Source organism: Aulonocara sp. 'chitande type north' Nkhata Bay, linkage group LG20 (genome assembly GCF_057382095.1).
Source record: "Aulonocara sp. 'chitande type north' Nkhata Bay isolate Kocher_YH1m ecotype deep benthic linkage group LG20, A_spYH_male_GT1.1, whole genome shotgun sequence".
In the NCBI taxonomy this organism is placed as follows: Eukaryota; Metazoa; Chordata; class Actinopteri; order Cichliformes; family Cichlidae; genus Aulonocara; species Aulonocara sp. 'chitande type north' Nkhata Bay.
The window spans coordinates 23,850,638-23,865,730 of record NC_141363.1 but is presented as its reverse complement, the minus strand read 5'-3'; positions in this window follow the sequence as shown (position 1 = coordinate 23,865,730).

Genomic DNA, 15,093 nt, shown 5'->3' with positions numbered 1-15,093 from the left:
TAAAATACTAAAATGGAAGCATATATGATAAGTTTATGTTTTTTGTTGATATGTGGTCATAAATCAAATTATTGGACAAGGAAAAACGGGTCTTAAATCATGAGTGATAAGAAAGTTTTCACAGGTTTCTACGCAATCCTGTGAAAAACGCACCTCTATAATAACCACCTCTATAAAAGCTGAAGTTTTGGCAGTTTGCTGGTCTGGAGCATTCAGGTTTGTGTTAACAAAAAGCCACAGTCTTCCCAACAAATTCACCCCGACGCCAGACTGCAACTCCTGTGAAATTGCAAAAAGGAGCTCCACTCAGACTAAACAGGCTTCAGTTTGCATGATAAATGTTCAAGTTCATTACAGTACAATTAGAATAGGATTGAACAAGCATGGTTTTTTTTGAAGAGGTTACCAGGAGAAAGCCTTTTCTCCCTAAAACGAACATGGCAGCACACCTAAGACTCGCAAAGCTGCATCTGAACAAGCCACAAGAATTCTAAGAATTCTGGAACAATCCTTTTGGATGGACAAGAGCAAAGTGCAGATTGTGGCCATAAAGCAGCACCGCATTTGACAAAACAAACGCCCACAAACACCTCATTCCAACTGTCAAGCATGGTGGTGAAGGGGTGATGATTCAGGCTTGTTTTGCAGCCACAAGATTGAATAAGTTGAATAAGTCTTACAAAAAATAATTACCGTTATTATTGTTGCTAAAGGTTCTTCTGAAACTTAAGTAATCACCAAACTAGTAAGAAATACTTATTTCACGGTGACACAGGAGGAAAACCTAGGGGATGATTCACATCCGTCATGTGGATAACATGAATTTCTGCTTTGAGATACTTTAGAATAGATTAGCTTTTACTCCAATATGGCCAACATTACAGTTTTGCCACTTGCCAGGGTAAAATGCCATTAATTCTACCCTATCTGTCATCTCTGTCAACTTCCTGATGTATTGTGTGTTATTTCCTGTGCAGACTTTGCTTACTGGGGCTGATGAACAACACAGTAGGTCGTAAACTATGTGGCGGCCTCAAAAGAATGTACCATATTTCAGTCGTGTCACCCTTTGGAAACCTTAAGAAGACACTACTCGGTATGGTGACTAACAAATGCCCATTAAAAATGTAGTATCCCTTGACTCCCCTTAATCTGTGCGGCTCCTCCTTATAAGTCAATGTTGATGTCAATGCTGTGCAGACCACCGAGGTGTCATGAATGCTTGTGCAGCCTTATATAGAAGCCCTCTGAGGTTTATGATCAGTGCATTATTAGTATCAGCTGGTCTGAACCAACATGAAGAGGGTATGCTGTCAGCTTGCTAATGTACAAGTCAGAGCAAGGTTATGTGCAGTGTGTCTGAAGCTCTTTAGTAATAGCTCTTACCCTTATAGGAGTAAAGGAGGCACAGGACGAGAGGTAATGGGAAACCCAATCAGCTTTTGGTGCTTCTATTGATGAGGAATTCAATGAAATATTTGGTGGAGGGGATACAAACAAACCAACCCGTGCACACAAGCAAACAGAGTAGAGTAGAGTGGAAATGAAGTGTCCTCTCTAATGAAAGGATTCAGGGTTTGTAGTAATATTATGGTTCAACTGCAGGTTTTTCCTCCAGTTGAAATCTGACTCGTCGCCAAAGTTTATGTGTTATCATTTAAACATCTCCACCTGTTCTCTGAGTTTATTTCTTCAGTGATATGATAAGCCTTTAAATAAATAAGCAGGTGTTGTAAGCAGCAGATCACCGCATTGTGAGTCAATTCAAATTCAAACAATAGCACGTATCAAAGAGCAGGAAAAACCACACAGGCAGGTATTTTATTGCTGCTGCATCCCGCTCTGGTACATTTCCATGGAAAATCTTTTTTTTTTTACAAAGGCCTGCGCTTTTAAGACCATCACTGAGACTTGATACTGAATCTGCCACAGCTTGTATGATGGGTCTTTAAAGAATCCATAATTCAAACAGCGTGCTCTGGAGTGAAAAAACAGAAAAATAACTTTTTCATTTTGCCTTTTGTTTTGCTTAGAAAATACAGGTTTATCCGTTGCATGAAGCCTGGTTCTATGTATTAGCATAATTTGTGTAAATCTTAATGATTGTTACATCCTGGCACATTTTATCAGGGAGTTTGTGTTGCATTATTAGGAGAGTGCCAGGTCACCAGCACAGTCAAGCATTGAAGTCAAACAATTCCCAGTCTTCCTGCATTTGTCTTAAGGAATGTTGCTTGTTCATGCCGCTAATGAATCTCCTTCACCTCAGGGGAACGGAGACTCACTTCACAGCTTACTTAACGTCACATGTTGTTTATGCAATTGTGTTGATGTCTTCATTCCTGTTACTGAATCTGAGACCGCAATGAATTCTGTCACTATAAAAGCACCCATTTTACTTTCATTTGGAATTTATGTAAAACCCTTGTTATTACATTAACTGCTTTATGGCTAAAATGCATTTTCCTGGCCACACATAACTGTGGCCTGACCAGTAATGGAATATAACGCAGCTCCGGGCTTTTAGAGAAAGACCACCTACTCTCTGCTACAGCTGTAGCTTCTGCCCTGTGGGGAAAATGACAAAACATACATTTTTAACAACAGAGCTTCAACTCTTATTTCACTTTAAATAAATTCTTTATAGTGGAACACCCAGGTAGAAAACAATTGGAAAACATTATCTTGCCATTTGCCAACCTCTCGTAAAAGTTCTCATAAAACAGGAGACGGAAGGCTTGCATCAGACAGCTGAACAAACCATTTTGTTTTATTAATTTTTTAACACTTTAACGGATTTTTTTTAACACAGCAAAACTGCAAAACTTTTTTTTTCATGACATCTAACAGGGATAAGTTGTACACCTATTGATAGCTGTTAATGTTATTTTTGGAAATACTTGGACATCCTTGTTAAGGAGTATGAGCTTTAAGGTCTCCTCTAAATGAAACAAACAATGTTCTGTAAATAGTCTTTCTCTAGTTATTGTGGTTATGGGTTCTCCAACATTTTTCCAGAGAAACATGACAAACTAAGTACAGCTGTTTTTAATAGAGCCTGATTTGAAGGGTCACGCCCATTTTTGATGAGGTAACTAGAATAAAAAGCTAATGTCTAAATATCTGTCATGATGCTCATTTATGAAATAAAACAATAATGAAAACATAAGTTGAGGTTATGTCTCCTCTACAGTTTCATTTCAGTTCATATCATTGTCCAATGAAAAATTCACTGAAAGATGACTTTTCCATTTCCAGCATCCTTCAGGAAGTCACAGCATTGTTCTAAATGCTGATTCATGTTGAACAACCTGGAGACCAAATGTCTCACTCTAAGGAGAGACTGACCATTCATGGTAATATCGAACTCACGCAAATTCTACTGAGCATAAACACCAACACCTTGTGTTTGTATAAAATGCTGATTCATTCTCTGTAATGAATTCCCTTGGGAGAGACTGTGCCGTCAATGTCTTGTGACTCAAACTCTCTTCCAAGTACAATTCTAAATAAGGCAGCAGACTTCTGTGTACCATTCATCACACAGTACTAGTACTCAGTGTTTAAGCTTATGACCTGATTTGAGTACAAGCTAAACTAAAGTGGAGCCTCTGTTCTTAGTTGCCCGATGTCTCACACATGACCAGCAGAGGAGGGTAAAAAGTCTGGTGGTCTTGATAAAACTTCTGATTCACAAAACTATGATGATGAATCACCTAATCTGAGGTCTCAGTGTCCTAAATTACCCAACTATCCCACCGTTTTCCCCTCTTTTTCCATTTCAGACAAAGTGATTTAAAAAAAAAACAGTATTACACCATTCTTAGTTTTTAACATTTTCTCAGCACTTGCTTATCTTCTAAAATATTTCTGGCAGCGTTTCAGTAAACTGTCAGTGAGTTCAAAGTTGATGCTGGGTGGTTATCTGTGTGTGCGCGCATGTGGTTGCAGTTAGGTGCTTTATCCATTAAGCCAAATCAATAAGATGTCAAGCGGGAGATAATTTTCTCAAAAGTGCAGCTGGCTCTGTTTTAAAGAATTATCTCAGTAAAGTGTTTTGCTGACTTTCCTCTTATCAGTCAGTAGTACTCATCTTGCGAAAGAATGGAGAAATCCCAGAAACAAATAAGGATTTAATGCTTGCATAGCTCAGCCTGACTACACGGGGCGTATAATGGTTAAAGTTTGTTATCTCTCCAGATCTTGGGAAGTTTTGCCTACATCCCACCTTCTCCTCCTTTTTCTTCGTCGCTCTTGCTGCGCTTCCCTCTGGAGTTTTGCGGTGAAAGCCTCACTCGTCATGCACCATGTGCCTGGCTTTTATTAGGGATTTGGCACAGATCACTGTGCACATTTTGCCTAGGTAAAGGAGCTGTTATGAGGACAAAAAACTCTCTTTTACAAGAAATCCCTCTGTCTGCCTCTGTCATTTTGACTGATGCAATTATAGTGTAAAGAATGTATCAAAGCACAGCTACCCCCCACTGTCCCACCCCTGTAAGAAGGAGAAGACAACCCGGAACATTTGAGTCTTGCAGCAAAGTTGTGTGTATTAACATGTTGGTTTCCATGAGTAACAAGAAGAGCTGGATTCTCTGAGGAGCTGCTGTCATGGGCGCGTCCAGCTTTTCTGGACAGATCCACCTCCGTTCATCAGGACCTGGCAGAACCACAGTCACTAAGGAGTTGGTTTACTTTTGGAAGAAATAACTTGTTGACTATGTAATACCCCATATGAATGATAATGACCTCCGGCTGGGTGGAAGGACGGAGTAACAAGAAAGAAAAGCACTGATACGATGGGAGGATCACAGGAAATGTTGCATTGAGTGGTGAAAATAAATATCATCAGGATTCAGAATTAATTAGACGGATAAAGACCACTATAAACTGCATATATTAACTATAAACTAATTACTATAAACTGCATATATTTCACACTAGTGCTGACCATTTATAAAGTATTCCAGTTAGTTTTCTTTTTGCACTATGAACAACCTTTAACCAAGGCAACACACTGTTAACCAGTCTGGTCATGCAAATATTACAATTGACTGGTTTGGAAAAATATATTTTAGTTGCATCCAAACTGCTCTGACATCCGAGAATTAACTCCTGGAACTAAATTCAAAACCCCAGAAACAAAAAGTTGTAAAATCTGTAATCTGGTGATTTCTTCCATGAAAATGTTTTCACAAAGAACCTAGGGTTTTGAATCATTACATGCAGAATGGGTCTCTCGCCCACTTTAAGACACACTTTGAAAATGAGAAAGCAATCATTTAAAAGGCTAAAAAAAAGTACAAAAACTTCATATATATACTGTTGGTATGGAGCAAATAAACAGTCCACGTTCATAATGTTAGGAGGCATCGAAGAAAACAATTTACATTCAACAGATTTTGAAATATTCTGACATTTAGTCAGCTAGTCCAAAAATGTAAAGTCCTGATTCATTTAATCTGATTGCAGCTTTCATTAAACGTCTCTTTACTACTCCGTCTTTTTCCCCAAAATCCATTCCCTGGCTCATTAATTGTTTTTTCCGTTAACAGTCTTAAACCTAACCCATAATGAGACTACTTTCTATTACTTGTGAAACTAATATGGTTCAGAGTGTTATTTAGCCAGGAATGCAGCCCAAAAGCATATTTTTGAGCCAAAAATAATTCTAAGAATTAAATATGAATCAAGTCAGCTTGTCAACAAGTTTTTTTTATGTCTTTTCCATGTGGGAATTTCTACTCATTAATAAGACATCCATAAAGAGTTTCCGTTTTCCTTACACCACTCCTGACAGCAGTGATCAGTTTGCTTGCAAGCTAAAACAGAGCCAGTGCTTGTCTTAGGAAGCTCAGACTGGACTTTACCCTGCCTATACAATATGTTTCTGTGCTTGCTGCTAATTGCTTCCATGTCTCTCAGTTGTGGTGTAGGCCATGTAGATGATGTTAGTATGAGGTGCAGAGGGGAGTTTTTGGATAAAGACAACAGAGACCAGCTGGGTGGAGTCATTTACTGGCTGTGGGGAGCTCATTCTCTCAGCTGAGTTGCCTGCTCACTGATGACACAGTTACAGAGACTTCTATGTGTGCGCTGTATGAGTAAGGCTTTCCTTTGCTCGTAATGTGCTATTTCCACAGCAGTCATGTCAGGCGAACCTCCTGCAGCCAATTAAAACCACCACACGCCTAGCAAAAGAGAAATGAGATAAATTCAGAGCATGCAATCTATTGGAGCCTTTTAACTGTAAAAGATGAGATATTTTCATACAAAACACATTGGAAACTATTCATAAATCATTATGTTCTGAGTTAAAGAAATCTCTTTCATCCAAGGCGCTGATGGAAAACTACAGAAACTTCTAAAGATGTGATTTTTTTTTTCACTTCTCAACACATGTCAATCTAATGAAACTTCAGACCAACAGTCAATGCCAGATATTTTCTGGCAAACACTGCAATTCTATGCCCACACTATTTCCAGGTGTTTGGAGGGTCCACAACCCTATAGCAATGGAAGAGGCTGCACTCCACAAGTACCATCTGGTTCCTCTGGTCTCAGTCTTCCAGCTGCTCGCATCCCTCTGAAGATCTCAGTGAGCAGAAAACTGAGGTGATATCAGGACAAACATCTGTATATTTATATAGCAGCAAAAATGAATATGAAATGATTCACAGGCAGCAGCCTCTTTCTCACCCCACATCACAGAGGAACTGAAGGCAAGTCTAGCTGTACTCGTGAGAACAGCAGCTGATTGTTCTCCAGCCCTGGGATCCAAATCTTTATTCATCATAGTGGAATTATCTGAGGGTGGCCCACTCTTTTTTTTTTCTTCATCTTTACCGCAAAAGTTTCACATTTACATCATCTGTTAATGAAACAATTGCATGTATTGTAAAGGGCTTTCAGGCAAAAAGAGTCCTTACAAATGAAGAAGTATTGCTGTAAAAAATGAAGAATTGAATCTGTATCTTTAGTCGGTGACTCAACCATGCAAAGATCAAGTTCGGGAGACATCTGTTCTGTGGGGAGACTGCTGAGTCGGACATCGGTGATGTAACGCAAACAAGCTGTGGTTTTACACGGAGTTACATGCTGTAACTATTTCCTGAAAAGAGATTGTAATTTTGAGGGGTTTGGTTATGACTGCTAGACTGCAGCTTTTCTTCCATTCCAGTTGTCTTTAAAACATACTTGGCAAAGTCTTTAGTCATGGAAAATGTTAGAGAAAAGATCAAGTGATCTGACAGAAAGGCATTCCCACATAAGATACACATTGGTGCCAAAAAGCATCTACAATGCCTTAGTGGGAAAACAGCGAGAACTTATCACCAGTATGTGTGCACAGGTTACTTAAAAGAATAGTCACATTTTAAGAAAAACACAGATGTTTGCTATCTAACCTTGAATTGATAAGATAGATGCACTTTAATGTTTAGATGTGCTGGTAGGCAGCCTGTGTCAACTTTATTCAGGGCCAAGCTCGAGGTTTCCAAACATTATTCTAAACTTGTTGGCTGGAGATTTCCTGCAGACATCCTACAGGCATGAAAGTCATACTGATTATTTTATTTGACTCAGTAAGAAAGGGGATTGAATATGTATTTTTGAAAGTGCTGTTGCTTTGTAGGTGGTTATAAGCACATGTAAAAACTGAAAAGCAATGTGTTGTCATTGTGGTTTATAGATAAACAACAAAACCTGTCAGTGTGTGGAACAGCTGTGGAAAATGTCAGTTTGAGGTTTTCACACATCTTGTTAAGGAAACATTTTGAAGAAGTTGTAAATATAGCAGTTTCTATTGACATGTTGCTACACTGAACAAAGGATTAAGACCTATTCGTGCCCCACAGTTCATTATTTTTGCTTAAAGCTATTTAAAACATTTCCCATTATCTGAAGACATCAAGAGAAAATGCTGCAGTAAAAAAGAGCTCTTTCTTTAGAATTACAGATACTTAAATGTAACTCACTACACTGAAATTTACATAAAGTGAGATAAAAATGCAGTGAAGCTTATCTCCTGCTGCAAAGTCACAGATTGAATGATGGGACTTTTATACAGGTTTCTTTATATACATATACAGTAGCTAAGGAAGTGAAGGATCAAGAAATACCCAAATGACATTTATTTAAAGTACAAATGCAACAATCTGGTGAAAGACTTAGCTTTCACAAAAAGAGTTAGACAATGGAAAACAGCTAGCCCAGCTTTGCCCATATAAAGAGAATAAAATCTAGGCCATTACTAGCAGCTCTAAAGCTCTACATTAGCTCAGCATGATAACTTGTGTTAATTATTTACCTTTAAGAATGCTTTCCCCCCTAATTTGTGCAAATCTGAACTAACCAATAGTCTCAGCTTCCTTAATAGCTGCAGATAAGCATTACAAGTCTTTGACCCAACCATCCATAAGTTTGTGCATGATTTCTTTCATCAGATGTGGAACCTTTCTTCTTAGTGTGACTTTTTCCACTCATATCCAGTAGACTTTCTGACTCTGCAGCTCCATTTTCCCGCAACCTCCCCCACATGCATATGCATGCATGCTGGGATAAAGCAACAGGTACCCTTATTAGCACAGCTTGGGGCTATAACATGCCTCCTTCATTAACATGGGCACACCCTGCTCTAACAGTGAGTTAAAGCCAAGCGTTAACTCCAAGGGCTTCCACATTATCATATCACTTTTATCACACATCTCCACCCATGTCCTTCCCCCATCCGCCCCACCCTGTGCAGCCCCCACAATTCTTTTATCATTCTCTTAAATGTAGTCCTGTTCATTCAATTTATTTAGGAGCTACTTATTCTAAACCAACAATGATAATTCTCTGATCTTTTTCCCATAATCAACCACAACAGAAGAAAGAAGAAGAAGAAGAAGAACAGGCCTTCAGGTGATTTGACAAAGAGTGTGTTGATTCACCTGCCAGCTGCTGGTGAGGGGGTCTCCCTGCTCAGAAAGGGAGATAGTGATTAGTAAAAAGCTGAGAGACGACCTCCTCTCCCCGGGTGAGTGCTCACACTCTGCAGGAGCCTAATGAAGGGGCCTGAAGGCAAAGAAAGCCCCACAGGGTCAGAGGCTGATGTCAATGAGAAACTACCCTACCCTCTAATTCGGTGACACCCAACACAGAGTGTAGGAGCCCAGAGATTTGTGTGTGTATCTGTCCAGGGGGGTGTCGAGTGGGTGTGTGGGTTTGTGTGAATTTGATTTAGCTGAAGTGCCTCTTAAAAGGTTCACCGTAAATACACAATGCTGTGTTTGCTTGGAGTCAGAAATGTCAGAAATGGACTCCAGGACTGGAGTCACTTTTGGATCCTCTTCATCAGTTCATTCTTTTTACCATGCCAGTGCCAGCACGAGCAGCAGGTCACGTGAGACTTTCCCACTTTAAAAGGGTACTCTGAAGCCTTTAAAGAGGGAAGCACTTCAGTAGTGGAAAAACAGGGGGGAAATTTTGTTGGCTAGGGATATAAAATATTGGGTTTACCCATCACTCACTGGGATGGAAGCCATGGCGCCTGCTCAGAAAAGAGTCAGCATACAGTACAATGAGTGTATCCGCTCACATACAGTAGCCAAAACATCCAAGAGAAGTCGGTGCCCACAATGCACATTTCGCTTTGTTTCATTGTGCCAGGAAGACGTACATTGATTGCATCTATTTATATGTCTTTGTTCTGTCAGCAGTTACTCTCAGTGCCTTAGTTTTGACCAGAAGGAAAAGTGGTGGCCTGTGGGAAAAGGCACTAGAGAGTGAAGTGAAGCGGATCAGGACATATTCATTAACCATGTCGCTGCTCTCCAGTTCATGTTACTATGCCTAGGATTTATAGCAGCTAGAGCTCCTTGTGTCTTTCCATACATCTTGTTCTCTCCTCCCTGGAGTTTAATCTCAGGGAAAGGCGTTTTGGGTTTCTACTGAAATATTTTATCAGCTCCCAGGATGCTGTCTGACATGGGAGTGGAGTAAATCTGTACCAAGATCACAGAAGCATCCTCTGATGTTTTTTTAGGAACGCCTCATCAGTCTCTGTTAACTCTTACAAACCCAGACAGATGAAGATCCCAGTTAATCTGATTTCTTTGTGATTCCCTTCAGGGGGACTGGTGGGAAAGCCATCACATCTCATGGAAGTGCTGAACCATAACATTTTCTCCGGGAGCAGCTGGGAGTGTGTGGTCATTAAAGAGAGAAGCAGGAGATCAAATTGACATTCAGCACTATTGTGACCTTCTTAGACTACCCTCTTGATGGTGCATCATCTTCTATCTTTGCACAGCTTTGCACAGCTCAGATGACGCAGCATGCTTGCACTGAAGTCTTTTGAATCTGAATCCTAGGTTAAATGCATTTTTTCTGCCTGTCCTGCTTCTCAGTGATTTATATGGAACATGAACTTGAATGAACATGAACTAAAAATAATCCAAAAGGAAGGTAGGACAGAGTAAACAAAACTCACTCCACATTCCAGAGCATTAGCCAGCTTAACCTCATGTTCATTTGGTTGAACTGATCTGTTATCTGTTACTGATTGCCAACATTTAAAATTTGACAGCAGTTCGCAGATGCAGAGCGGGTCTTTAAAGAGTCAAACTTTGAATGACCTCACATTACTTTATTTAGCCCACAAGTCAAAGGGATGTCACTCAGTGTCCAGTGGAGCAGCTCTCTGATACTTCCATTCTTTCTAAGCAGCTCCCCTTTCCACTAAACCCCCCAAGATGGGCTATAAATAATCATCTGAAGTCACCCCTGATGTGTAATTAATTTCCAGGAGAAGGCCTGCAGTGGTGGAGCACTGCAGTGTTATGACAAGCCTTTCCATCAAGCCCATCACCTGTTGGACTCATACTACACTTGTTTTCCCAGCTGTAACTTGAGACCAAGTCTCTATTCCCAGCACACTCTGTGTCACCAGTAAGACAGGAGGTTTATTTAAAACCAAAAAAGTACATATTTTTATATTTAGGAATGTTTTTTTTCTTTGTCCCAATTTCTTTAAAGCAGTAACAATGCAACAAAAAAGCAAGTGGTGTTCACAATTAATATCATACTAACAATCTAAAAGGTCTCTCAGTCCTGTCACTGTCGTGACAAGTCTGTGCATGTGTATTGCCAAGGACCTGAATAATTTTGGATTTATACTTCTGTATTAAATCTACACCATAGGTGTGTTGTAATTCCAAACCTTTCTGTAATTCTACGCCATAACTGATGCTGTAACCTAGACCAACCTGGAAAAGTAACTCCACATTGCATCGATGTAGCCGGTAATAACTTTAATCAGCATATCTATTTCTTTTTACTCCTATGGGCAACCTCCAGAGCTTAAAAATGAGTCTACGGATCAGAAAATGATTTGATCTCCTGTGGATTGTTTCCACTGCAAACATCTTTGAGTGTGTTTTTAATAACTTATCCAAAAAGCAAAATGATGTCTGCAAAAATGCTAAGTTTGAAGCATTAAATGCGGAGTCCAAAACCAGTGGGCGGATTCATGGTGGTTATGTCAATCTTTTTATGCTTTCTATGTCTCCAACTCATTCTGTGTCTGGTTTTTTTTTTGTCAGCTAGAAAGCATAAAATGCATTGCTGATTTTCAAGTTAGATGAGCAATGTTTCCCCCAGAATGACTGCTGCCCGCTCCACCCTGTATCCATCCATCCAACTATCCATCTTCTACTTATCCAGGTGTGGGTCATGGGGGCAGCAGTCTAAGTAAAGACACCCAGACCTGCCGATCCTCAGCCACTTCCTCCAGCTCTTGACCATGACAGACAATCCTGACAGAGTCCAACACCAACCAAGAACAAATCTGACTTGCTGCACTGCAGACCAAGCTCTGGCAGGATCTGTACATGGATTAGATAGTTCACAAAAATAGGCCAAAGCTCCTTTTTGTGGAATGCTGTTGAAGCTATGCTGCAAACACTGTATGTTTGAGTATGCCAGGCCTGTCCAGCACTCTCTGCCCACCACCTAATCCAACTCACCTCCAGGTGGTGATTAGTTTGCAGTTCTGCTCTTCTCATCATGTGACTGTCCAGAATGTACAACCACTGTCGCACATAGTCTGGCCCTTCACCTAGAACAAAATTGCCTTGAAAGAAGGGGTAAATTGCCCTCAGCAACATAGATCCTAGAATCACTGAGGTACAAAAATGCCTCCACTGTGATAAGGTGTTGAGTCATGGATAGGATTTTCTGTGTGATGGGGCATAAATATACACAGACATGTTTATTTGGCTGTCTTTATGAGGACAAGCTACCCAAGTCTTTAAAGCCTTTTAAGTTTAACCAACAAAACTAAGGGCCAAATCGTTATCCTAAACAATTTAAACCAAGACTTAAAAAAACTGTTAAATACATGCATTCAGTGAGTGATTCCCTAAATCTATCCTTTTGTCATATAGGAACTTAATGAATGCCTCCAGTGATGCATTTAGGAAACACTTGTAAATTGTAGCATGTGTTGCACGTTACTCAAACAGGCACTGCATTAGTTGAATATAGCCCCTAACAGAATCCCTCCAATAAGTGTGTTGGGGGGAGAAAAAAACAAAAAACAATCATATAAAACATAATATTTCTTATCAGTTTCAAACTCAACTGCACCTGCAACCCCCTTAATGCAATATGTTTCCTGCAACCCTGCAGATTATTCCACATTGGAAATCACCCTCAGTCCTACCAACATCACTGCCCTAAACACACACACACATACACATACACACTGCACATACATAGCTCAGCACACACACACACACACACACACACACACACTCCACACTGCACATACATAGCTCAGCACACACAGTATGGAAAGTCTTACCCACAGAGGCAGCAAGGCAGCGCATTGTTTTTACAGGTAGGCCAATGAACCCCTTTGTTACAGGAAATGAGGTCATTCGATTAAAGCATCAGTGTACAATACCACTACTGAAAACTGAGCTGCTATAAAAGTCAGCACAGCCTGGCCCCTGCTGAGGATGACTATCATTGCTAGGTTTTTTATGAGAATGGGAGAAACACAAAAAATATGAAGTTGGGGCATGGTTTTAATTAAGCTAAGTGACTTGGCCGCTGTAATGGGGGTTAGACATTTGCCACAAGTGGGGACTTTTACATGATTCACTTAATTGTCCATTAGGGAATAGGGCACATGGACAGGAAGTGACTCTGTATCCTTTCCCAGATTTCTGAAAGCACAGTTATCTCCTGTTCCCACCACCTCTGTGAAACTAGGACCACCCCAGCAGATTGTGTCAAGTCCAGTCAGTTTTATTTGTTACGCCAGTAGCAAATGTAAAGGTTCAAAGGGCTTCATGTGCATAAAAATAACATACTAAAAACAGGGAAAGTTGTGTATTAAAAGAGAAAAAAGGGTAAAACAACAAATATAAAATCAGACAAAACAGAGAGAAAGAGAAGAAGAAGTTATGAAGAACACTGAAATAACAGGAAGACATAAAGAAGACATGTATGTACCTAGATTACTACATGTGGCTTAATCTACCAGTTAGTACAGCTGTACAGTGCAACTAGAATCAGTTGTCATTATTAAGTAAGTATTTTAAGATTAAAGAAGTTTGGACACATATCAGCAGCAATCAACAGATGAACAGAGCCACAACAGTACTGATAGAAAATGCATGCTTAGAAAAGCGTAACTTTTTTTTCATGCACAACACGGCATCATTTTGGGCCTCTCGTGTGTTACATTACATTTAACTCTCAGAGCGAAGCTGTAATTTTCTTTTTAAAAAAAAAAGATTTTTCCAACATGACAAACTATTTATAACAAAAAGGACGCCTGGCTTTGTGACACATTCATGTTTGCGACGTTTCATGCAATCCATCAAATTAGTGCTGATATATTTCAACGTGAAACAGCGTTATGGGCCGACTGACACTCCCATCCCCAGAGCCGCGGTGTAGATGTGGCTAAAATGTGGTTTGATGGGTCAGAACCTTATTTTAACGACATATTATCACACACAAAGACGATGTCATCATTCACCAGACATTCCCTGAAACTTGCGTTTCTCTCATTACCATCAACCACTGCGACCATTCAGCTGCCTCTCGAGACTTGAAATAAACATGAAGAGAAGTCTCAGCAAGCAAAGACACTAACCACCAAAATTGAGCACCACTTTTACCGACCAATTAACAACAGGCAATTTAAAGGCCCCTTTTTTGTTTACACAAATTGAACGCATCCTGACAGCTGCAAAGGTCAAGCCAAGAGATTCCTCTTCCTCCAGATGCCTCTGATATGAAGTCACCTCTTATTCCTCATTGGGTAAAATAGAAAACATTCAAATGAGGTTATCCATACTGGCTTTTGTTAAGAGACTTTGTAAGCATATAGATATTTATTCCACCTCGAGGGAAGCTGGGCATGCCGCCAGGTGCTTAGCTAATGGGATGGTTTTTATTATAAGACTGAAAGGAAGGAAGAACATGGAACATTTAAGAAAAAACAAAGGGAAACATGCACAAGACTGAAACTACATGCTGCTATTTTTTTTAACTTACTTCCACAATTTGTGGTGTTTTAGGGCTGTTGTTAGGGAAGTTGGATAGCTATGACGAACATGTCCTTGGGGACCAGCAGTCAGTGCAAGACAAACCATATTTCACACAGCTGTGTGTCCACAGCTGTTTTTCTGGTTCTGGTGAGAGTCGTTTGGCTTTCGTCGACTTGCATTGTTTTGTTTTTATCTGCTAGTTCTGTCAGTGCCATCCCATACCCAGAGCTTTGGGCTGCTGTGTTTTTTTTCCAGTACGACAAAGTCAATTACCAGAAATTATTAAAACACAATCTTTTTACAAAAAGAACAACAGAATTATAAAGTAATGTATACATTTTTATTTTTGTTATTTCTAACTGCATGTCAACTGCCTTGCTAAATTTAAAAGGTGACAATACAAATGTATCATTTATTATCTTTCATTTATTGTTGTGTTGGCATCGTATCAGAAAAACAGGATTACTCTCTGGTTCCTGCAAAAGTAACATATCAGCTATCAGTACCTTTCAGCAGTACCTTTAAGTTTAAAAAAAAATAAGGT